Source organism: Balearica regulorum, chromosome 4 (assembly GCF_011004875.1).
Source record: "Balearica regulorum gibbericeps isolate bBalReg1 chromosome 4, bBalReg1.pri, whole genome shotgun sequence".
Lineage (NCBI taxonomy): Eukaryota > Metazoa > Chordata > Aves > Gruiformes > Gruidae > Balearica > Balearica regulorum.
This window is the reverse complement of record NC_046187.1, coordinates 37,162,710-37,186,552: the sequence shown is the minus strand read 5'-3', so window position 1 is coordinate 37,186,552 and position 23,843 is coordinate 37,162,710.

The following is a 23,843-nucleotide window of genomic DNA, read 5'->3' as shown; positions in this document are numbered from 1 at the left end:
AAGAAAAACCTCTACTTTTTCTAGCAAGGTTGAAATACATGATAGCACCTCTTTAATACATACCTGCAAAGATGACATACATTTCATAAAAAATTAAATGTGCCATATGAATCTATTCATTCTTAAGAATTACTGATGTTGAGATGTCTTTTACCCTATCACCAAATCTGATCTTTATGTTTTCTTTTGCTTGGTTTGGGGGAATACATGTCGAATTCATTATGTCTGATACAAGACACTAGTCAAAAACTATCTCAATTGTTCCTTTAAGGTATATAGAAAAGTGAGATTTTGGGAGTTTTAAGTCAGTGGCAATATTGCCATTGATCTCAGTGGGGACCAGAGAAAGAAATGTCATTGACTATACTCTTTTAAGAAAGAGTAAAAAATTACACAAAATCCATAAACTATTGACAAGTTTTATATTGATGAAGGAAAATGTGCTTCACACACAAAGAAGAAAACAGAAATTAGCTTCAGCATCTCAACTGGATCAAGTTTCCAGTAGTGATTACCTCCAACCTACTTTTATGCAGTGGATAATGGAACTGAGTCACAGTATCCTGTTTTGGATCCCTGGCTTAAAGATTTCAAACACACAAATGTCTGAAATCAGTGTGATTCCTTAATGACACAGTTTTTTGTGCTGAGAGCGCTAAGTATCATTAGCACTTACCACCTGTACTTACTTAATAGTTTTCAGTGTTTGAGGGCATGTTGGCAACTGTTTCAAGTCATCTGTAAGAGTTAGACGTACTGCATTAGAAGAAAAATTCTGGAGAGACAAAAAAAAAAAAAAAAAATAATGAGGGAGGGGGAGTAAGAACCAAAAAAAGTATAGAAATTCAAAATAAAGTATTCAGCTATACAAAGAATATATTAAAATCATAGAAGCCTATGAAAAAGAGGACTGTAAAAGCACCTGGCAATTATATAGCAAAAATTTATCTGTGCAGACACAAGTCTGTGCATTTCTCTTGGTGCTAAATTTTACCTGATTCTGTTAAAGATACCTTTTTTCAAGATTGGAAAATAATTCAAGTACCCCAGATGATAACTGAGACAGGAAAAAAACTAATTAATTTTGCATTCCCTAATAATCCTGTTCCTTAATTAGTCTCTAGATGTATTTTGGAATGAAACAATCTTTTAGAACCACTGGTGTAAGTAGTACAGTCAAAGCAATACCTTCCATCAGCAGCCCAGAATATGTCTGACTTCTCCCCCCCCCCCCCCCCGTTCTTTCCCTGTTTTAAAGCTAATGGAGTAAACGCTCCAGCTTTTCTGGGATCCCCTCTATTGTATTCGTAGCCAGTGCAACATCAGGAGAAAAAATACAGCAGTATTCCTGTCTTGAGAGGCAAAAGGATACCAAGGAAGGATGTTTCTTGTTATGGAAGGAACGTGGGTCCAGTGCTCCTCCTCTGTGATACAATGTGACTTCATCAATGTTCCATCTCTTTCAGCTGAGGATTAAGCTACAACAGATTCTCTCTCTTCAGCCAACCTTTTTCTCTGCCCTCCATCTCCTATCTCCATCTACACAATAGGTGCTGATCAAGTAACTTACAGAGTGGTGAATGAAGGGAACAAAAGATCTAAAGAGCAATATATTGGTCTGTTCCCTCCTATCAAAGTTTTGGCTAATTTTATACCATTTGACTTGTTTTAGCTAGAAATCATTTTCCCCATTTTATCTAACCTAGGAAAGTGATGTTATACATTCATATACACATTTCACAAGGATCTCAAAAGTCTTTGTAAATTGAATGTATACCATACAAGAATCTTTTCAGACATCCAGGAATTGCAGTTAGTTCTGGGGTAAATTGCAGGGGCTATACTGATTTTACACAATAGTTTATAACAGGAACTGAAGATTTCATCCATTTGGAACTGCAGGGGAAGGTAGGTAAGGAAGAAGTAATTAACCAAATTGGAATTTGAATAGAGTGCTAACAACTCTATTCCTGCAGAACCATACTGACATTCTTTTGGGTTTGTCACTCATGTGAAAGACGTAATCACCTCTATAATACCGAGCCCCTTACTCACTGCTGAGCCATAGATTCAGAATTGACTCAAATGAGTAGGTTAAAAAAAAACCCCAAACAACCTACCAGTTGATTTTCTTTCTGGTTTTACTAGGAGGGAATCAGCCTCTTTGATCATGTTCTTTTGTTCAGGAACCAGCCTGTTTGATTACACAACTGAAAAAAAAGCAGCCGAAAGTGGATTTTGCCAATGGAAAAGCCATTTTAGATGCATTTCTGTGGTTAAGCCCAGTTCTCTGTAGCAGCAGTAACATTATTTCCTTTGTCTTCAGAACAATCCCAGGAGCAAACACTCTTTCTATGTACAGCACAGGAGCAAAGACATGACTTATGTGTCTGTACTGCCTTTAGGGTTGTCCTAAGGTTGCTGTCAACTGTGGACTCATGGTCTGACAGTGAGCGCTGAAAATCCAGGATCAGGTGAAGTACTGGAGTTCAGGACCTTGACATACCTAATCAAATCAGTACTCTGACAGACACGTCCAGTTTGGCAATGTAGAGAACAGGAGGATTGCTCTGCCTAAGCACTGCGAAGTCACTGTACTCTTTATGAATTTCCATATTTTTTATGTACAAGGAATTAGTTGTGAATTTGCTATGAACACTAACTGTAATTTCAAAGACAACAAATTTCCATCCAAAAAATCGAAACTTTTTTGTTTTGTTTTAGTTCTGCCTTTACATGAACTCAAGAGTCACTCTTCTTATCCAGTAGACCCTCTATGCTGACAGATACTATATCAGAATTTTACATGTACCTTTCACAGAATGTTAAAATCACATCGATTTTTCTCTGTCACTGAGAAAGCCATAATTGTAGTTAAGCTTGAAATTAACAAAATCTTTAAACATTACCAGCAATTATATTGAAAAAAGCTGCTTATTGTGGTGGTAATAAACAAGACCACAAAAGACTCAGACATGCTTTTTCAGTTCCCCTTTTGGCAATTTTTTCTGTCTGAATTAGATATATCCGTTGCAATTATCTTGTATAGTATAAGAAATACTGAAAGGAAAATACAGCATGAATACAGACAGCATATGTGATTCAGAGACGAGGCTTCCAAGAATAAAGTACCACATAACCAAAGCTTCTACATCATGCTTCAATTGATGTTGAAACAGGGCAATACTTACTGTATCATCTATTCATAAGAGATGAAGACGAATATATACGTATCCCTGAACTATTTCTGCAGACTTGAGAACAACAGCAGAAGAGGTCAGAAATAGAAGGAGTTTGTCAACTTTCTCATTAGCCAAAACCAGAAGAAACAAGTTTCCAAGGAGGTAATAAGTATCAGAAAGAAATATACTGAGATTCAGCAGCAGAAGCTCTCATTTCTATTCATCCCATCTTCTGATGGCATTGTCACACCATGAAGAAGCTACTGTAATCCACTCCTTTACTTAGTGGGACCAGGACCCAGCAGATGCCCAGGTCACACGGGCACTTTGAAGCTGGTACAGTGAAGGGTCCCAAAGGAGCTGTGTGCTCAGGGATTCACCTCTCTTGGTAAATTTTTAGACCCAATTAGAGCAGGAGGATGGAGCACAGAATAGGAAAGAAACTGTTATGAGTTATTATAACATTATAGTAGTTGCTTCTGCTCCTGACATTTATAACATATAACTCAAGACGCTCAGCATTAGAATATTATTATTCAACTTTTCTGTACAAGCCTTAGGATCAATATTACAGCAATATGAAGAATCTATAACTATCTACCTCTGCAATTTTCCTTCAAGATTTTTACATATTTTCCAATCATCACATTAAACTAACATATTAACTTGATCGGTTTTGTTACAAGTTACAACTTTTGTTACATCCACTTTCCCACTGCCTTGACATGCTTCTAAAAGAATAGGGCAAAACTGTAACAAAAAAAAAAATCCTTAAATCTAATTAAACCTTAAATCTAATCAGCCTATCACTGAGAGTTCAAATTATTTTAAGATATACTATAGGACTCTCTGAGTCGGGCTCTCGATCCACTTCATTTAATTGTTCCTGTTGAAATCAGAAGTAAAATTCCCACTGACTTCTTAGAGAGTGGCATCAGTCCGAAGCTAAACAGTTTTAGCAGATTAACTACAGCTGTACTTTTCCTCCTGTATTCTACATTTTTTTCTATTCCAACTGCTCTCCTGCCCTTTCTTTTCCTTAGGATGATTTGTGTTCTGACCTACATCAGTTTCATGTTATTTCACTTGGACTGTTCCTAATCCAATCTCAGTTTTTAATCATGTTTAATTTAATCATGTTTAAATTGATATTCATATGTTAAACATTAATACACTACTGTGCATGATGAGGGGTTTATTTTAAAATTGCTATCTTCAGTGTCTTGTTTGTTCTCTCATCTCCTCATTTAAAAAGTAAATTGGAGTAATTAGCAAGCAACACCCATATGGAATTTACTTGTGACTGACAGGTGAATTGTGCAGCTTAATGATGGGTGAACTGATGTAAAATGGATAAGAGAGAAGACTATCAATTCTGTTCCCTAGGATTAACTCATCAGTGAATACATATTCTTTAAGAGAAACAGCTCAAACCCATTTTAAAAGCTTTTTCCGCTAAATAGAACTTGTGAAATAATTCTAACTAATCTAACGTTCAGAAGATTAGCCCCCAGTGTGGACTTCTGAACCATGCCATACATTCATCTTATCTAGAAAATGCTACTACTGAAATCTTTGTTCGACCTCCTTCTTTCTGTCTTTTCAATTAAGAATTGTGTTACTTCTAGTTAAAAAAAAAGATTTTCATTTTCCTGACACTTTTGAGTCTGGACTGTCCAGATATAAACCTCAATACGGCACACCTTAATTAATTTCCTTGCTTCCATTTTAAGTTCACAGCTTCCAAAAAGTTAAAACCTCCACATTTTGGGCTTGACTTCATAAATGCAGATTACTCTTTTAGAAAATGTTAGGCTGAATGCAAGGGAAGTAATTTTTCTTTACAATTACAGTACAAGTCTCATATGTGCAGTATACTAATCTTCACTTCATTACACAACTGCAGTTACATAAAGTACTTTACACACAGAAAAACAATAATTTGGATGTGTTTTCATGCAACAGAACAATTGCATCTACAAGACATTTTCTATTTAGAATAAGTGCACTCTAAATGGGTTTAATTTTGGAGCTACAACTAGAGAAGCTGCTGTTTAAATATTATTTCCTAACCAAAAATCTGCAGCATATATCCCTTTTTATGTAACATTTAGCAACTGAAATTAAAGTTATGTAGAACACTTGTTCGGTTCTATCACCTCTTGTTCACAGTGAGTACAGTCAAGGTACAGAGTGAGATGGATCACTCTTGCCTTCAGACCCAGCAAATAAATCAACAGAGTTCTGCAACTGACAGGAGAAGTATTGGTCCTTGTCAGAACTAACCCTAGGAATTTTCTGTGGATCTACTGGGAGTCAAAAATAAAGTCCTCCATAGACAAGTAATTTCCAGAGTTAGAGTAAGATTTGGGAAGAATTAGGAAAAAGATTGTCTGGGATATACTCAAGTGGGACACTGTAAGATGCATTAAAGTGAAATCTATGGCTACAGAGTGAAAAATGAGATGTTTATTCTAAGTCAAACCTAGAATGGATTCAGATTAGAGATTTTTTTTCCCTAATATTCTTTATCACACTTGAGGCTAGAGCTGAGTGGTGCATATTTAAAAGGCAAAATTCAGAGCGCAAGAGGTAGGCACATATAATGGATCTGTCTCAAAGTCTGTATCAGAGGTTTTAAGATAGATTTGTATCATAAAGTTTCAAATTAACTCAAGATAGCTTCCTGTAAATTCTTAAACTCAAGAGAAAAGAATAGGGTTTTGTAATTATTAAAATAATTCTACAGCAATGTACTAGACAAGGGTTGGATTTTTTTAAATTTTTTTTTTAATTATTACTAGCTCTGTATTTGTTGGCTGTAATAATGTGCTGGGAAAAAAAATCTTGAATGCTAGAGAGCCAGCTTTTTAAAAATCAGAAGCTTTTGAGAATGGCTTTAAATCCTCTGACACTTTGTGTGTTTGCCTTTTGATTTTTTCTTTTAAAATTATTCTCTTTCAAATCTGGATGTCAATTGAAAGACCTAATTTTAAGCATGAGGCCAACGTGGGGCAAGAAAGAAGACAAGAGAATTGAAGCTGACAGACCCTCTGGTAAGTGCACCGAAGAAGGTTTAAGGCAGAAAAGGATACACTACTACACAAAAGAAAAGCTATCTGCTTTCAAAGTCTTCTAAATAGGTTGATGTAAGTGGCACGCCTTTTTCATTGGCCTTCCCCAGAGGGTTCAAACTGAGAAAGGAAAGATTAAAAAGCTATATTGCTATCTGAATAGCCCAGAGTTAATAGCCCAGAGAAATGCAGATCTCTTAAAACTTATGATGATCACCAGTGCACCTGTGTGACCACCTTTTACCGTTGCCACTGCAAGGCGTGATCCTACTGGCAGTTACCTCAAACACTCACTCAGTGAGAAAATGTCCACAGAGAATGGAACTGCTCTTCCACAGTTTTGCTGGGGGCCTGTGGTCACTCGTAGGCATGTAGATCTCTGCAGGTCAGTAATCAAAAGTCAAACAGTCATTGATGACTAGCTCAGAAAAACAATATCTTGTTGATTACTGCTGTTTAACTGAGCCTCTGTTTAGTACCACAAGTATAACATAATTTGAGGCACAGCCCTAGCAGCAGAGTTCTGCAAATCTTCTCTTCCCAACCATGAAAATCAATTTCAAAAGCTAAACATGGAAAACCACATATTTATAACAAACCTATTATTTAAATCAGCTAAATTCTGTTAGAATCTGTCAAACACTGTGTTGTATGATAAAGATCTACTGAGCTTTAGCTGACTGATGTATGTAACATAAGCCTTTATATAACAACTAACTCCTAACAGCTCAAAGAGCCTCCTAGAAATATAACCCACCATCTACCTATCAGCTGTTTGAGGCTTAAGTGCTGCAAAGGTCATATACCTTCTCCTTTAGTGAGGAATAAGTTACTGTATGCACACATCTGTTCTTATTCCATTAGTGAAACTTCTCTTCGATTGATTTACTTGTTGACATATAATATCTTTAAGACCTTACAAGCTATATGTCAGATTGTGAGATGTGCATATATAAAGAAACATGCTGTTGGCAGGAGTGAAATATAAACTTCAGGGGTAGGAAGGTAGCAAGACACATGATCATTCTTTGCTCCAGCCTTAAGAAAAGATGGGTTTGGATATAATAGAAGTACTACTAAATTTGCCAAGATGAATTATAAAATATAATACCATTATCTTTGGGATACAAATCAGAAGAATTAAAATGGTGAACTTTTCCACAGCAGTCAGTGCTGCAAAAGAATTAGAAGGCAACATTTTATATTCTCCACACCTTGTATAATTTAGGAAGGTAAAATACCAGAGGAGGAATTTACACCCAAGGCAGCTGCACTTGAACAGCCGGGCAGGGTGTGCAAGCACAATCAGAAGCTGTCTGCATAGCAGGGTGGAGGGAAAGAAGAGCAAATTATTCTACTGAAAACAAACTCTACAGAACAACTGTACTCTGTGGAGACTTAGGTGATGAATGAATGGTTTGCACATACAATAAGTACACTCTTAAGAGCCATAGTGGCATGAACACTACAGGTCTAACTGAAAGGTTTGGAAAGGGTATGAAACCTCCAGAACATCGTGTTTCCACACTGCTGTAAGGAGTCATTGAGTAGCAAATAGAATTGGATTCCCCCGTCCGCGCTTCCAAGATGCTTGCAATTTCTCCATCCCAGATACAAGGCGTGGAGACGATTGATCAACTACACACTACTTAAGATCTACTTTGAGTTTCAGTGGAAATACAAAGAGGATATAAGGTTTATGTGAATCCTTTTAACCTGGCTGCTTAGTGGGGTTCCCATAGCAGAAATCAAAGCTGAAAGAAGTATGAGCACAGTTTTTCAGTGGGGCACAGATCAGTCCAGTGGAGGCTACTCATTTGTACAGTCCCAAGCTACCAAATTGTCCTTATTGGGAGCAATAGGTCATCTGCCTCAGGAACTCATCAGGAGCCAGGAGCTGCTGTCCGAATAAGATTCAGCGGCTCTCACAGAGTTTTGAGAGGTGGAAACTTGTACAGTGTGCAGCAGTCTGGTTTACAGCTCCTTTGGTAATTCAACAGAAGCCGAGAGCAATTGCTGTATATGAAGGCAAGATGATGGCCCATTAATCAGTAAATCAGTGCTGCAAGGTGGAAGAGTGAAAATTTTTAAGTTATGGAGGGTAGCAAAATACCTCATACTAGCCATGCCTTCTCTTCAATTGAACTTTAGTACCAAAAGCATATACTTTTGAAAGTCTGAATGGATGAAAAATACAGGAAGAGTATACAAAGGTGAGGAGAAACTTTTCACTTATGTGGAGAAATTTTGTCATGGGCAGATTTCTAGCAATATTTACAGAAATGTAATTTCTGCAAAAGTAATAGAAATTAATCATCTCAGTCATTATTGGATGCGAGGACACTCACTACACCAAATCACAAAATTGCACAGAAATTTCATCATAGCTGGCACCTAATCAAAGCTGCCAAAATAACCACTCAGATTAATCATTATTTAGGATAATTATCACATACAAAACAAAACTAAATAAAAAAACCCATAAGAGTATAAGTCCAGTGAAGAAGAGTCAGGAGCTTCAAGTTTCAGCAAGGCCCAGCACAGGGTGAAGATTGTCGTTACAGTTCTTTATACGTTAAAATAACCCAAGACATACCATGTTAATTCTCACACCTAAACTAGTCTCTTAGATGGGCGGTTCAATGTTTAGCAGCCTGTCCCATTGCTGTCATAAACCAGCCACTTGTTTAGCTACATTCTGACATTTTCTGTGCTGGCTTGTAAAACAGCAAATACTGGGTGCGCCCAAGCCATGACGGTGCCTGGCAGTGACGTACAAGGGGAGCAGCGCCCATCGTCACTGGTGATGCCCAGCAGCTTGACAGCACTGTTGGTTTACACCTCATCCTCCAGGAACTGCTGAGCTGAGAAGGAGCATCGCAGCTGGAAGTTGCCCTTTGCTGCAATGCCACCGGCTGTGTCTGTACGAGATTCAAAAATGTTACGAATCTTATTTAGATCTTATGGAAATATTTCCAGAGACAGCTGGTGAGTACTGCCTGATCTGCATTTTGTTTTTAAATGAATCAGTGCACTGAATTCAACATTTGGGTTGTTCAGAGCTGATAAAAACGCTCCCAACTTTACTACTGACAACTCTATTTTATAATAAATCCCTAGACGTGAAATAAGGGTGAGATGGAAAGGGCCAAACAAACCACAGACTTACCTCATTAGCCTTAAGATTCTAGGAGCGGGGAATTTCATGTGCTCCCTTAGGTCTTCTACTGCAAATGTGACCTACTCTGTACCTTCCTGTTGTATACGAGGCAGAGCGCTCAGTGTCACCGACTGTGTCACAGAGGGCACAAAAACCAGCACTGCACGTTAGCCACTTTTGTTCTGCCTTGCTATTAATGAATGTGTACAACACCTAGTTTTGCTGCGCTATTGACAAAATCTGCACTGCCTTAGTAGTAATAGCTTGCAAGACTGCATCCTTAGGCATCGCATATACTTTTACCATCCTCAGATTAAAGTTAATTATATTGTGCCTCACCTGATTTATTATTGCTTTCTTTACCATTACTATTGTATTCATAAACATCCAGAGCCCATTTTTGAGCTATAAAAAGCTTTTTACCTCCTTGTGCTCCCTAGATTTCCAGCTTGTAAATTAAAAAGTAATATAGCAGCTATTCATTCCATTCTGAAGAAATTAAAGTTACAGCATTATGATTACAATTATTAATGAATCCATTTCCCAAAATTACTTTTTTATGGTGTACATGAAAAAAGCAAATAACAGCATAACAAATAGGTGCAACAAATGGTGAATGGAGCATGGCCAGCATTTGATTCTGATAATTAGAAATACTGAAGAAGAGTTATTTATCAAACTCAGAAAAAAAAAAAAAAAAGAAAAAAGCATGATGTTAGAAGCCAAACTATCTTAATATTCACAAGAAAAGCACAGAAAAAATGTTATGGCTGTTACAAGTTTTGTGCATAATTTAGGTTTCAGAGTCCCCAGAAATGAAGGAAAACCATTTAAAGAACTGCAGTCAGAGTAAGAAGCTGTTGCGTCTTGAAGGGATAGAAGTTTCCCTGGCTGCATAGACTCCATCCAGTCACTTTTCCTCAGTGTAATGGCACCTGCTGAAAGACTTTATTATATTATGTTCTATCATAACTGCTTTCTTAGGAAGGTGAATTATAGTCTGTGGTACAATGATAGGTAGTTAATCACTGGTGATATTTTGTGCTCAGTATTTTCTACACATCAGTGCACTGCACTGTCATTGGTTTATTATAGTGACTGATTTAATTTGACAAAGTGTGATGATTTATTAAATGTTTTTTTAAATTTTCAGACTATATTTCAACGGTTAGTGACACATTCTGTTGCCATTACCTTCAGCTAATTAGCACTCCTGGATTTTTTATTTTTTTTTTTTACCCAACTGACTGAAGATGAAGCACAACACCACAAGGAAATTGCATGACATCAGAAAGCCTGCAGTTCAAATGCTTTGGATTGAATTCAAACCTGCTATCTCAGCCACTGGAATTGTACTGGGGAAGCAAAGTTCCTCTGATTGTATCACATCTGAATTTGGTTCCTTAATATTAAACTATGCTGCTAGTCTTGATTCTTTTTACAGAAGAGCTCCACTACCAGGGTAAAATTCACCTCAGCACAATAGGTCACCATGAAGCCCATGCATTAGTTGAGTCCCACTTGTGTGTTGCTCAAAATAGAACTATAATGTAAATGGTCTTTTAGTCGCCCTCTATAGAAAAGTAAATTCTCTCCCCCCCCCTCCAATTTCTCTCTCTCTCTCTCTGCATATTCAGAGGTGTACTTTTCTGAAAAATAAAGATTTTTTTTCATGCTAATTTATATAGCCAGATAATCTAAGACCAAGGGTATCAAACAACCATGATCAAATTAAATGCTCAAACAGGCAAGTTCAGTATTTGACAGGGGAATAAAGGGAAAGGGTTAGCAATATCTTTAATAGCATTCCTGTCAGTAGCAATAAGGAATCTGCAGTCATGACTAGCAAATACTCCATAGCTGAAAATATTTTATATCTCACTCCCATTTCTACTTGTATCTGTATCATCAAATGAACTGTTGATCCCAAAGGAAACGTGATCAAAGCCTAAGCCTGGAGTTTGCATCTTATCTTCCATACATACCATGTCATTTTCTCTAACGGTTGTTGTAACTGCATTGTGTTTCGTGTCACTTTTTCCTTGCGAAATGTGGATGACTAGATTGTTACCTTATGCTTCCATTATATTGCCTTTTAGATTGGCTTTTCTTTTCCTGTTACCTCTTAAATTGACAAGAAAAATAATAAGTATAATAGAAACTCAACCTACTGTGATCAAATTCCTGCCCTTTCCTGTTCCATTCTTTCTTGCTCAGTCTTGCTCAATGAAGGCACAGCATCATACAGTCAGTTTTATAATCCCTAGGTGTTTTCCTTTAAAGCCACAGGATGGCCACAGGCAGCATACTTAAATCCACAAGCAGAATCAGATCAGTAGAAAACACTTGATATACCAGCTTTATAGATTTTTTTAAAAATAAATGTTCCACTAATATAATGTTTCCTTATTTGGATAGCATTTAATTAATAGATATACTTTATTTCCATAACATATTCTCAGCTATGTTTATATGTAATATTTATGATATTTTATAGATATAGGAATCCTTGACCTTTATTTCCAAAGTTACTTGTAATATTTAACAATAGGCAATACGAATAACATTTATGCTCATAACATGTTTATTTTTATCGCTATAATATACTCTCTGATGGTGATGGCACTGTGATGACATCTTTTACCAAAGTAAACACCAATTGTTTGGTTTTGTGGGGGTTTGGGCTTTTGGTTTTTTTTTTTTAATTATTATTTATTATTAGAATTATTAATGAGAAGAAAAATAAAAAAACCACAAAAAACAAAGGATGATTGTCAAATAAATTTGTATAACAAATACAAATTATACAAAAATATTTTTTCTATAACATGAAATGCCAGGAAAGGAATTAGAGGTAATACTATTATTTAACAAATACAAGAAGGACAATAAGCCTGATTGTTTTAAAGCTAATGGTGAATTAAGTTTAGATCAGAATTAGTTTCCAAATTGGAAATATATCAGAATATTGCATATACTTCTGGTCTACTTTATTTAAGAAATGTGAATTTAAATCGAAATGGGTTGCATAGCAGTACTAATACAATGATTAGATGACTGGAGAACTATGTCTTTCATTGAAAAATACATTAAGAGAACCAGGATTGTTTAGTCTCCTGAAATGGTAGTTGAAAGTGAAGCTGAGGAGGTCTGCAAATATTGTAGGGACAGGAGTAAATATTAAGAAGAGAGAAGAATTATTTCAGTTACGAGACGTAATGGTCTATGGTCACACTGACACCAATTTTTCTTGTAATAACTCAGTAGAAATGAAGGATGCTTTCCATGCCTCCACAGAATAGAATTTAAATAGAATTTAAAATTATTAGGAAGAACTTACAGTCTGTACAATTGAGAAAAGCATGACAATATAAGTGATCATGGAGTAGATAGGAAGGCTTGGATTTAAAAGCCTTTCCTAGCCATTGTTTTGACCTCAACAGTAATGTTTGCAGGACACTGAGTTGCTCCTTGAATGTCTGATCTATCCTGCTTTAATCTTGTGAAAAATTACAGTTGATGCTTTTGTTTCTTTCTGTAGATCTCAAGTTTTTCACAGTACATTGACAAGCATTTTATTAACTGTGATGAGGGGCAAGCAAATGTTTAGGAACATAAACATATTATGTGGTAACCTGAGAGTGGGAAAGGGAATAGAGCTAAGTTCCTCAAGAAGTCCATTCCATCTTTGTTCTTTAAATCATCTTTTTTTCCTCCCTTTCTAGCTGTACATACACAATTTATAATCTTAATCATCAACCCCTCCTCACACCCATACGTGTGTGCTCTAAAAGTTTTGTTTTGACATTAGGGGGTCAGAGTTAACGGAGGAACCAACAGGAACACATCAGTCTCCTTCTCACACTGTGTGCTAGAAATCCATTAGCAATTTGCCAGTCTCACCAGCAGGGGAAAAAAACCAATCCCAAACCACACCACACCACACCACACCACACCACACCACTTTCTTTTCTTCTAATGCATGAGCAGCTGACAAGTTTCCCTTTCCTCCTACTACATAGTGGTGTGTACGTCTGTCATACAAAAAAAATTACCCGTCCCACTCTAATGTTATCTGCAGCCTATGTTTACTTACAGGGCAAATTATCAATTATCAGCTCTAGTAAGTTTTCCAGTCTCAGCATCAGTGCTCAGATGCCTCACAAAAACAGAAGGAGAATTGTTCCTGAGGTCAGAGGGACAGATTGCACAAACTAATTTATGGAAACAGAGAAACATAAACCACAGAAAAGCAACAGTGTGCAATTTCACTGAACCAGAAGGAAAGGCAAACGTAAAAAGGCTTTTTTGAATCTGGCCCAATAATTGCTTTCTTCAATATGGCAATGATCAAAGATAAACATGCAAACATTCTCCTTCTTGCCATATTCACTATCAATTGGCAACTGAAGTGAATCACAGTACTGAAATCATTGTACTGTTTTACTGGTGATATTAGGGATTAACGTGAAGTAGTGTCTCTAATTTCCCAACGGCAAATTGAGACAAAAATCTAGTTATGAAAAACCATGAATTATATAATACAGTCCTATCAACTCAAGGTAAAAATTCCTCTCTGAAAGAGTATGAACAAACTTGGGTTATAATAGATTTAGCAGTTTGTGCAACTGTATAGGAAGTTTGTTTTTTTTTTCCCCTGAAGATATTTTAAAAAAATAAATCACATAATTTAACTACTTTTTAAATTATTTTCCTTCAAGAATGTACAGTACTTTATAGCATTTATGGTAGGAGAAATTACTTTTCTAATTTGTTCTGTAAATAAATGTACTTTAACATTGGATATGATGGAGTACATGGCAAATAAGGCAAATACACTTGGAACAGGAGAAAATCCAACCAGTTTTTTTTCAGGGAAGAAGAAAGTACATTTCCTTTGAAGATTGTTTGACATTAGCCTGATGAAATCGTTTTTGGATAAATGATTTGGACTAAGAGGGGTCTGGTTTTCCCCCTGCAGTTTACTACACTACTCATGTATTTTCTTTCCTATCATCTCTGTGGCTCTGAGCATTACAGCTGTCTAGGATGCCAAATGCCAGAAGCTAATTTATTGCTCTGCTTAATTAAAGTTGCATTTAACGTCGAAGGTAAAAGAAACTAGATCTCTGTTAGCTGCCATTAAAAACGATACAACATTTGCATTTTTGTTCAGAAGTGCCCTTGCTCCCCTAACTGTTGCTGTAACCTGCTGGAGAGATTTTACAAATGATTCACATTTCCCTGTGCAATTACCAAATATCAACAGCTGGCGTTTCACAGGTAATAGACTTCGGCTTTAACATGGGCACCACAGTTAGCATGTGCCTAAAATAGACATACAGAAAAAAGACACGTTGCTGAAAGACTGACATGCTCACAAAACTCTGAGTTACAAACACGCTTAGAGTTCCATGTTGCAATCCTATTTTCTGTGTTCAACCTCTTTATCCTTAACAATAATAAAAAATACATCAATATGAAAGCAAGAAGCAGATTCAGCAGGAAGGCATTTACCTTTTCAATTTATTCCTCCCTGAAATGTCTATCCAATGTTTGATCTTTCCAGAATTATTGCCGTTTGCTTTTTTCCTTGTTGCTGCTTCTCTTAGGCGTTTGTGGACTTTGAGAACAGTCATTAAACATGTGGAACAGGATGCTGCCACTCACAGACGTATAATAAAAAGGGATGGCAAAATACAACCTCGCAGTAGCCCCTCTGCATCATGTTCTTGTTGCACACGGATGGTATTAGATTCTAGTCAGCAAGGATCTGCCCACACATCCTAATGGACTGTTGTTAAGGTCAACTAGAAAATAAAGCAACTCCTGCAGAAATGGAACAATATTCAGAACATTTGTTCAGATTAAACAGGAAGGAAATTTATTTTCTGGATTTGTTTTTACTCATTTCTTGACACCAAAACCACTGGCATTTTATGATATGCTGCTGGCTGTTGAGAAAGCAGGAAGGATGATAGCTCTGAGGGATTATAGAATCCAAACTGCCTGACCTGAAAGGGTTATGGTGACCTGGGGTCCTTCTTGTCTCCCACTTGCCCCAAAAAACAGTATGAATAACAAATATCGCTTCATAACTGCAGGTCTTTGCAGGTGTTTACAAGGCAAAGAACGTAACAGCAGAGCTAGAATCTGAAAGCAAATAAATCCAGAAACAGTCTATGCAGTAAAACTACTGCAGAAGCATGACTGGAAGATCACTGTGACAGCAGCATTTAATTAAATCAGGAACAAATAATTGCATCTGATTTGTTCTATTCCTTTTATTATTTCTGCTAGCAGAATCACAAATGTTTACTATTATATTTGCAAAACATATTAAAAAGGTGTATGTTTCAACCAACCGTGTACTTTATATGTATACCATGTCAAAGGTGATTTCTTTGATAGCAAGCAGTTATTTCATTGAGCAAGAATTCTGTAATTCAATAGTTCAAAGGGGAGTAAAATATAATTAGAAATATAGGCATATATTTAGAGAAATAGGGATTGCTATGAATTATATTTTTAATGTATTTTATTTTGAAAGCCCAGGGTACTTACTAGTCTGTGAATCTATGTGAGTCTCCACTGATTTGCAGGGTATCATGTTATCCTCATAGGAGGATTAACTACAAAAACCTAAAACCCATCCGTTGCCTCCGCGGATCACAATCATACTTGAAGTATTTTAGTGTAATGCCAACAGCAAATAAAGTTTCTATATTAAGTGCTAATGCTTTTGAAAATGGAGTGAATTGCTTTTGTTCCAAACTCTTCTGATTGTCAATTTAAAATCTCAAGCTTGTCTGCTTCAGAGTCTTAATATTCTACTAGATTTTTATAGAGTTCTGAAGCTTTGCATAAACATAAAACATTTAAATCCTAATATGGTTAAAATACTTAATATGAAAGTTGTTCCTTTTTAATCTGATGCAGTCTGCTGGACTCTGCTGACCAAACTGACCAAATCCGAGGATATGGGTATTTAAATCCCCGATCAATTCCCATGTTTGCATGTCTCCCTAATCTCGCCTCATGTAAGGTATAAAAGTCCTCAAAAGGCTTGGGAGCTGCACCTGACCTGCATTGTCCAGATTCTCTTTTTCAGCTTCCTGACACCTGAGGAGAATTGTAATTCCAACTTTGGTAACTTTTCTACGGTTCTTAGATTTCATGGGCCAAAACATTGCAGAAAAAATCTATTATCAAGTCACATAACCTACACAGTATCTGTCAATCTTTTTTACTTTAAGCTAACTCTACTAATCCCATAGATTTTAGCCCTCTTCCAATGAGTTTGCACACAGAGTTTTCCAAGTTCATGTTCCCCATATTTCTCCTTCTCTTAAATCAATACAGCTGCAATGTGTGTTGATCTGATCTCCTCCTGTCTAACCACCAGGATAACCAGTCGTATTTGTAATCATGCTCTTCTCTTTCAGTCCCAATAACCTTAGTATTCTTTCTGCGTTGGCCTAAGAAACATGAATTTAATTGCTTCACACAAGAAAGGGAAATGGTTCTCTGCCTTGCACTGTTTCAATATGTATTCTAAATTCTGGACTTCCAAGCAAAAGAAAATGTGGCTGAGAATCGCTCATTTTTTAAAAGAAAGCCATGATCTCCCCCCTTCGGCTTCTTTTTCCCACTTATCCCTGCTTCACTCCCAGTTTGTCAAAGAAAGTAGATCGGCATCTACCTTTGAAAAGGGTTCATGGGCCACAGTGTGGGCATGATTGGGTATAGGCTGCTTCCTACAGTCTTCTGCAGGTGTGTCACGGTTTAACTCCAGTCAGTAACTGAGCACCACAGAGCCGCTCACTCACACCCAGCCCCTGGTGGGATGGCGGAGAGAATCGGAAGGTTAAAAGTGAGAAAACTCAGGGGTTGAGATAAAGACAGTTTAATAATTGAACTATAATAATAATAATAATGATGATGATGATGATGTAATGAAAAGGAAAATAACAAAAAGAGAGACATAAAACCCAAGAAAAACAAATGATGCAAACAAAAAACAATTGCTTATCACCTGCTGACCAATGCACAGCCAGTTCCCAAGCAGTGATTACCCTCCCGCCGGCCAACTCCACTCAGTTTATATGCTGAGCATGACATCATATAGTATGGAACATCACTTTGGCCAGTTTGGGTCAGCTATCCTGCCTGTGTCCCCTCCCAGCTTCTTGTGCACCTCCAGCCTTCTCTCTAGCAGGGCATGAGATGCTGAGAAGTCCTAGACTTAGTGTAAGCACTACTTAGCAACAACTGAAACATCAGTGTGTTATCAACATTATTCTCATCCTAAATCCAAAACGCAGCACTATACCAGTGCAGATGATGTGAGATATGACAGCTCCAACCCAGACAGAAGTTTTGAAAGGCAAAGTAAATCCTATAGTGAATGCACAAAATCCTTATTTAATTACTTTCATAAAAGCATGAAAAATGAAATTAATTAAAACCAGAGCAGCAAATTTACTGCTGGCAAAGAGTCAGACACTAGAAGGCCCTAAATATGTAAAATGGGAACAAAATATAATGGACCAAATTTCACATTATTTGTTATCTGTTTGTTGCCATTATGCAATAACGCAAATAAAATGAATTAAAAACAAAAGATGAGCACATAAGGCTTAACAAGATTATGAGAAGAGAATGAAGGGCTTAAATTATGGACATGCCAAAACTATAAAATATTCACATTTCTGCAATATCAGAGTACACAAGACAATTCTTCACTTAATAGAATTTTCCCTCTCTGTAATTGCTTCAGTGTCTGGGTCCACAGAGAAAATACTTCTGGTACACAAGTGTTTTGCAATTTCTTTCCTCTTCCTTACAGTTGATTGTTGCTTGACTCTATTTGTGTTAGTAAGCTCTACTTTCTACTGTGCATGGTGGCTAGGGCCTTCTCTTATGCACTGGTATAAGCAAAGGCAAATCTGTTCTATTATTTCATGAAGTTTTTTCTCTATATATAAGTCAAAGAATTTCACTAGATTAAGAGGTGGATTGATTTGGACATTCTTAATTCTCTTTCTTGAGAATTCTATTTATTAATTTCAGATCTTTTTTTAAAGTATTGACTGTAACATGATTCATTATTTCCTATTAAATCTTGCTCTACTTTGATACACTATTAAATAACCACTTCATTTTAGCATTGAATGGTGTGATCTTGCTAACATTTGCACCCCAGGTTAAGTACAAATACTGGTAGGTGCTTACTGCATTTGTAAGCAGATTTATCTTAATATTTAAGTTGATGAAGAGATCTTCTCTAGCCTGCACTACTCAAATAGCTGCCTCCTCTCATTATTGTACCTTGTACCTTGCACAAGCCAGCTCTTGTTTGTCTTATTCACAAAGGAGGCTTGTGCTAGAAAGCTGTTTGTGAACCATATTCTAAATTCATCTGTTCTTACAGAGGGAGAAAAAATGAGAACGAAGGAAATCTGGAAGATGGGAATAAGGCTCATTGCCAATAACTCCGTGCTGAACAAGTAGGCTAAATTTCAATCATTTCAGAGAATCAACCTCCTCCCCAGAAGCAGAAAACTTTGACTTCTGCTGGATGTTGAATGTAGATCCTTACATTACGATAGTTGGCAAGTTTCCATATGATCTTATGTGTATACCAAAGCTATGCAACATGCTGACTAGGACCCACTTAGGAATTTGCTCTAGGAACAATTGGAGAGAGATTACAGTTTCTTCAAAATTTACATTTTCCAGTGTTTTGACTGGGTTTTTTTGTTTGTGGATTGTTGGGTATTTTTTGTAATTTTGCAAACATTGCTAGCATCTTCACATTAAATTCTAAAAGAAGATTCTTTGTATATGGAAAGTCAAGTTAATTCAGCTTCAAATTGCATCTCTCTATAGCATAATTCATAGAAGTTAGTTCATGTCAGAAGTGACTACATCTTCTCTTAAACAATGTGATGGAACTGGGCAGTTACTACTATATTGTAAGAAAACTAGCCCAAAGAGGAAAAGCACATGCAATCTGAAAAAAATGAGGGTCACAAGTACATGAATATGAATATCTACTTCCAAGTGGAAATATGGTACTAAAAGCACAAAGATTCTAAAATCAAACTTAAGCAAGGAAAATTGTTTCAATTCATGCTTTAAAGTGGACAAAAACATTATGGTTCTGAACTCTCCTCACAGCCTCAATCAAAAAAGGAAAAAAAGTGCTTTTCAAAAACGGTTCAACATTTCCCCACATTGCAAGGTTTGTTTGAAATAAAAGGGACAACAAAAAAACAAATTACTAGTTACTACCACTAGGATCAATCAATCAGTATTTTCCAAAGGGAGGGAAACAAAAGCTTAATCAAAGTATTTTTTTTTTACATCCATAATTTTTCTAAAGCAAATGAATTAATTCTTAATTTTTGCCAGTGTAACTCATAGTAGCAACTCCGATCTTTGCATTTCCAAATAATAAAACATAAAACACGCAATATGCAGCTTTACCAGCCTATGCAATTTGCCTTAGGGAAAGTAAAGTTGCAAAGTTTTCCCATAATGACAGATAGTTCTGTTCTGAGCACAGGAATTGATATGGGCTACTCAGAGTACTGCTCAAGGGCAAACATTTGAGGATGTATCCTACTCCCCTATAACTTTTTTTTTTTTTTTTTCTGGTCACTCATTTTTTTTCATGACAATATTCAAACTCTGGTCACATCTCCTTTCCTAATCTCTACACCACCAGGTCTAATAATTTACACTCTAGATCCACAACAAAATTGTTTTTCATGACTTAGTATTTTATTCTACCTCAAAAAATAGTAATCTGAAGTAGTGAACTACGAAGAGTGGATTACAGCAGAATTCAGAATGATAACGATGATCATAAATTTTCTTCTTCTGTGGTGATGTAAAAAAATCACATAAATATCTTCAAGCCACAAAATAACCAGCAAAAAAATTAGAAGAAAGTGCTAAATGTATTAAAGTAAAAAGAATCATATTAGAAGAAAGTTTCAGAAGGATAATCTCTGTGAGAGGAAACTGTTTTTCTCAGCTGTTTCAATATCGTATAATATCATAAAGCCATATGACTATGGTTGCATGGTTCAGATTTTTGGTTTTGCTACCAACTAAAGCTGGATGATACACTATTAGGTAAATTATTTGAGCAGATCAGCAATATTTGTTGTATAAATGGAAATTATTATTTCATCTGGCTAACCAATAATAATGGCTATCCTGATATAAACTGAGCATTTTCATATACACATTTCAGATGAAGGTCACCTTAGTGTTAAGCTCTATGATTTTATTGCACTGTAAAACATTATTTATAGAATCATTTAATAAATCAAATGGAATACTACCTATAAATAAGGCTTATAATTCTCAGAAGAGTAAAACCAAAATGTTCTGAAAATAGTGTGATTTATTTTTTCTGTCTTCTTATTGAAGCTATGGACCACAAATCTTCCAATACAGAAATCTAAATGAAGATGTGTATCTCTAATAAATGGTCAATTAATTTTCAGCTAGTTAGATTTCACTTTCTATATTTTATCTTTTCAACAACAGATCTTAAAATCAGAATTACCTGAGAAATTTGTTGTTTACAGTATTTCTATTTTATGTTCATCTGTTGACATCTGCTCTCTAGCAACAAACTCACAAATACTTAGAAATCTATAATCAAGCAAACCAGTACAGGCAAGGTAGTTTTTTAACTTTAGTACTGAAATTGTATAAGAGCAGTTGCAACAAATATTTTACGGTTAAACAGAAATTTGATTTTGCTCTCTGAATATTATTCAAACCCAGTGTCAATTCTTCAATATGATGACTTTTTAGAGGGATTAAAATAAATGACATTTCATAATGACTGATTAAAAAGCAATTAAACAATACTTTGTATTATTGCACAGAAAGTTAATATCTCTAACATCATTACTATGATTGGAAGAAAGGCTTTTTACAACTTCACATTATTTGAGATTGTGACAGGATTAATGGCAGGTTCAGAGTTTCCATCAGCAATCAGACTTTTCAGACACCTTTGAGGATTGCCCTAATCTGACCTTCCAATACAGTTTATGGCTATATGGGATTTCTACACTGTTATGAAAGCAACATCTCTTTTATTATGTAAATCAGCAAGCTATTTATATACATTCTGCATTAATGTGAGGAAACATCGTTTATTCTTTTGTAGTGCCATGATGTACATGAAATAATCACATCTCTCTGAGCATTGTTCCATGGCTCATTCACATTCCGTTACTGCCTGAAGAAAGAAAAAAAAAAATCCTAAATAGTTTCCCAAGAATTACATCCTCTACACTCAGAAAACAGACTCAGTACTTTCTGCTTGCAATAATGTCTTTAGCTGCCAATATTTTGGGGGGTTTATGGTCCAGCTATAAAATAAGAGAATTTCAAGAATTGATCTTTGTTTCACTTATGAAAACAGAAGTAGATATGAGTATTAAAACCCGTGCTGTCACTTCTATAACATATATATGTTTGGGTGTATAATCTAGCCATAGAAGCAAACATACATGCATGATATACTGTCACAATATGATGTGCAACAGCAACAAAAAATAACTTCTCTGAGTTGACTATGTGAAAAGACAGTGAACAGAAAAAATACCATGTCAAGTTTAGTAAAAAGGATTCACCAATATTTTATCCAGATATAGTACTCATCTTTTCTTTTCTGAACTACTGAATTTCTGGAATTAAATTGGTACTTAAAAATAAGCCACTACCCAGATGCAATTAAACCAGGTTGTTTGCTTTGCATAAAATGTAGAGACATTTCTTCAAGGTTTGCTATTCTGAAGATGCAGAAGAGACCACACGGAAACCAGAGGCTTCAGAAGGTAACCAACATGTCTATTGTATCAAGAGAAAAAAACCCAAACAATTCTTCATTCTGAGCAAGAGTAGAAGGAACTGAGATACCTCACATTTCCCATTATCCTGTTCTCACCCTGCAGAAACTGCTATTGTGCTGGGAGCACCTGAGACAGCAAGGTAGAAAAATACAGGAGAGGGGCAAGGATAATTTCTTTCCTTTTATTGTCTTCCCCTGAGGGAAGCTGGTGGCTCAAAGCTTGTTATCATCATCCATTGCAGAAAAATGTTCCAAAAACCATTTTAATGGCTTTGACTACTTTCAGTGGGAATGTAGGTTCGGATGCACCCATTGATCTGAGCAAGAAAAGCACATTTTGGTCTCAAGGTAAGCTCAGAATTTAGGTAGAATTGGGGCTCAGTAATTATTTAATTTAAATTTGCAGTGGAAATTCCACTGCCTTTCAGTATCTGAAAGAACATGAGTACCAATAACACACTACAGTCCTCTATCCCAAATATTTAGCTTGTGACAGGCAGCCAGAATCTCTAACTCTGTTTTATACCATTTTAACAGCATGTTGCAACAAACAAAACAAGAGAAATAGCAATTTCTTGTGTGTACAGCTTCAATCTTCACCTACGGGCAAAATACCCAAAGTTTGACAGGATGGTGAAAATGTGATTTTTTTTTTTTTTTAAAGCTAAAATTAATTCTCTTTTAGGAAAAAAAAAAAAAAAAAGATGGTTAAAAGAAAAAAAAATAAAGTCCAAAATAATAAGTGCAGTCTACTTTCATTATTTACTCATCTTGTACACCTGAATGAAAGGAAACTAAATTACTTGGGGCAAATACCTATCAATTATATGTCACCCTGTCCATTTAGAAACAGGTTTATAAAAGACAGAGAATAGAACTTTCCTTTTTCTTCTAAAAACTGTATTTATCTGAAGGTACAATTAACTATCCTATTGAATTGTCTAAGTTTTAGACTGCATGAAATTATAAAACCTTCTTTAAAGAGCCTTTGGAAACCACTATAACATAAGAATTTGCTATACTGTTTTTCAACATATTCATAATAAAATTAGGTTGGTCAAAAAATACTTAAAGTGGGTAAAGTGAAGATCTGGATCCTTTTTTTAATACATGGAAGCAGTACCTCTAAAGCCAATATTCTCCTAATAGCATAATTTTATGTTCCCATTAAATCCTCATCTTAGATCCACCCCAAAACATGAGTGTACAACTTTGGACTGTAGAAATGCTTGGGTTTTATCTGATAGGGTTTTGAGAGTGCACAGATGGCTATTATAGATTACTAAAATGGGACTATGCAATAACGGTGCCAGCTGTGTAACAACCAGTCCATCTCTAAAAGAGATTGCAAATTCAAAGGGGGAATCCTTTCAGGAAAGAGCTGAGAGCTGCTGCAGATGAACTGAGACCCTACATTAGAAGGACAGAATTCTGGTTTTACACAAAGGACAGAATGTTTCTAGCATATTTGCCATTAAAATTGTGTTTCAGTGAGTTGTTTAGGGAAATGAAAGAGCTGAAATACTCCCCTTTATATTACA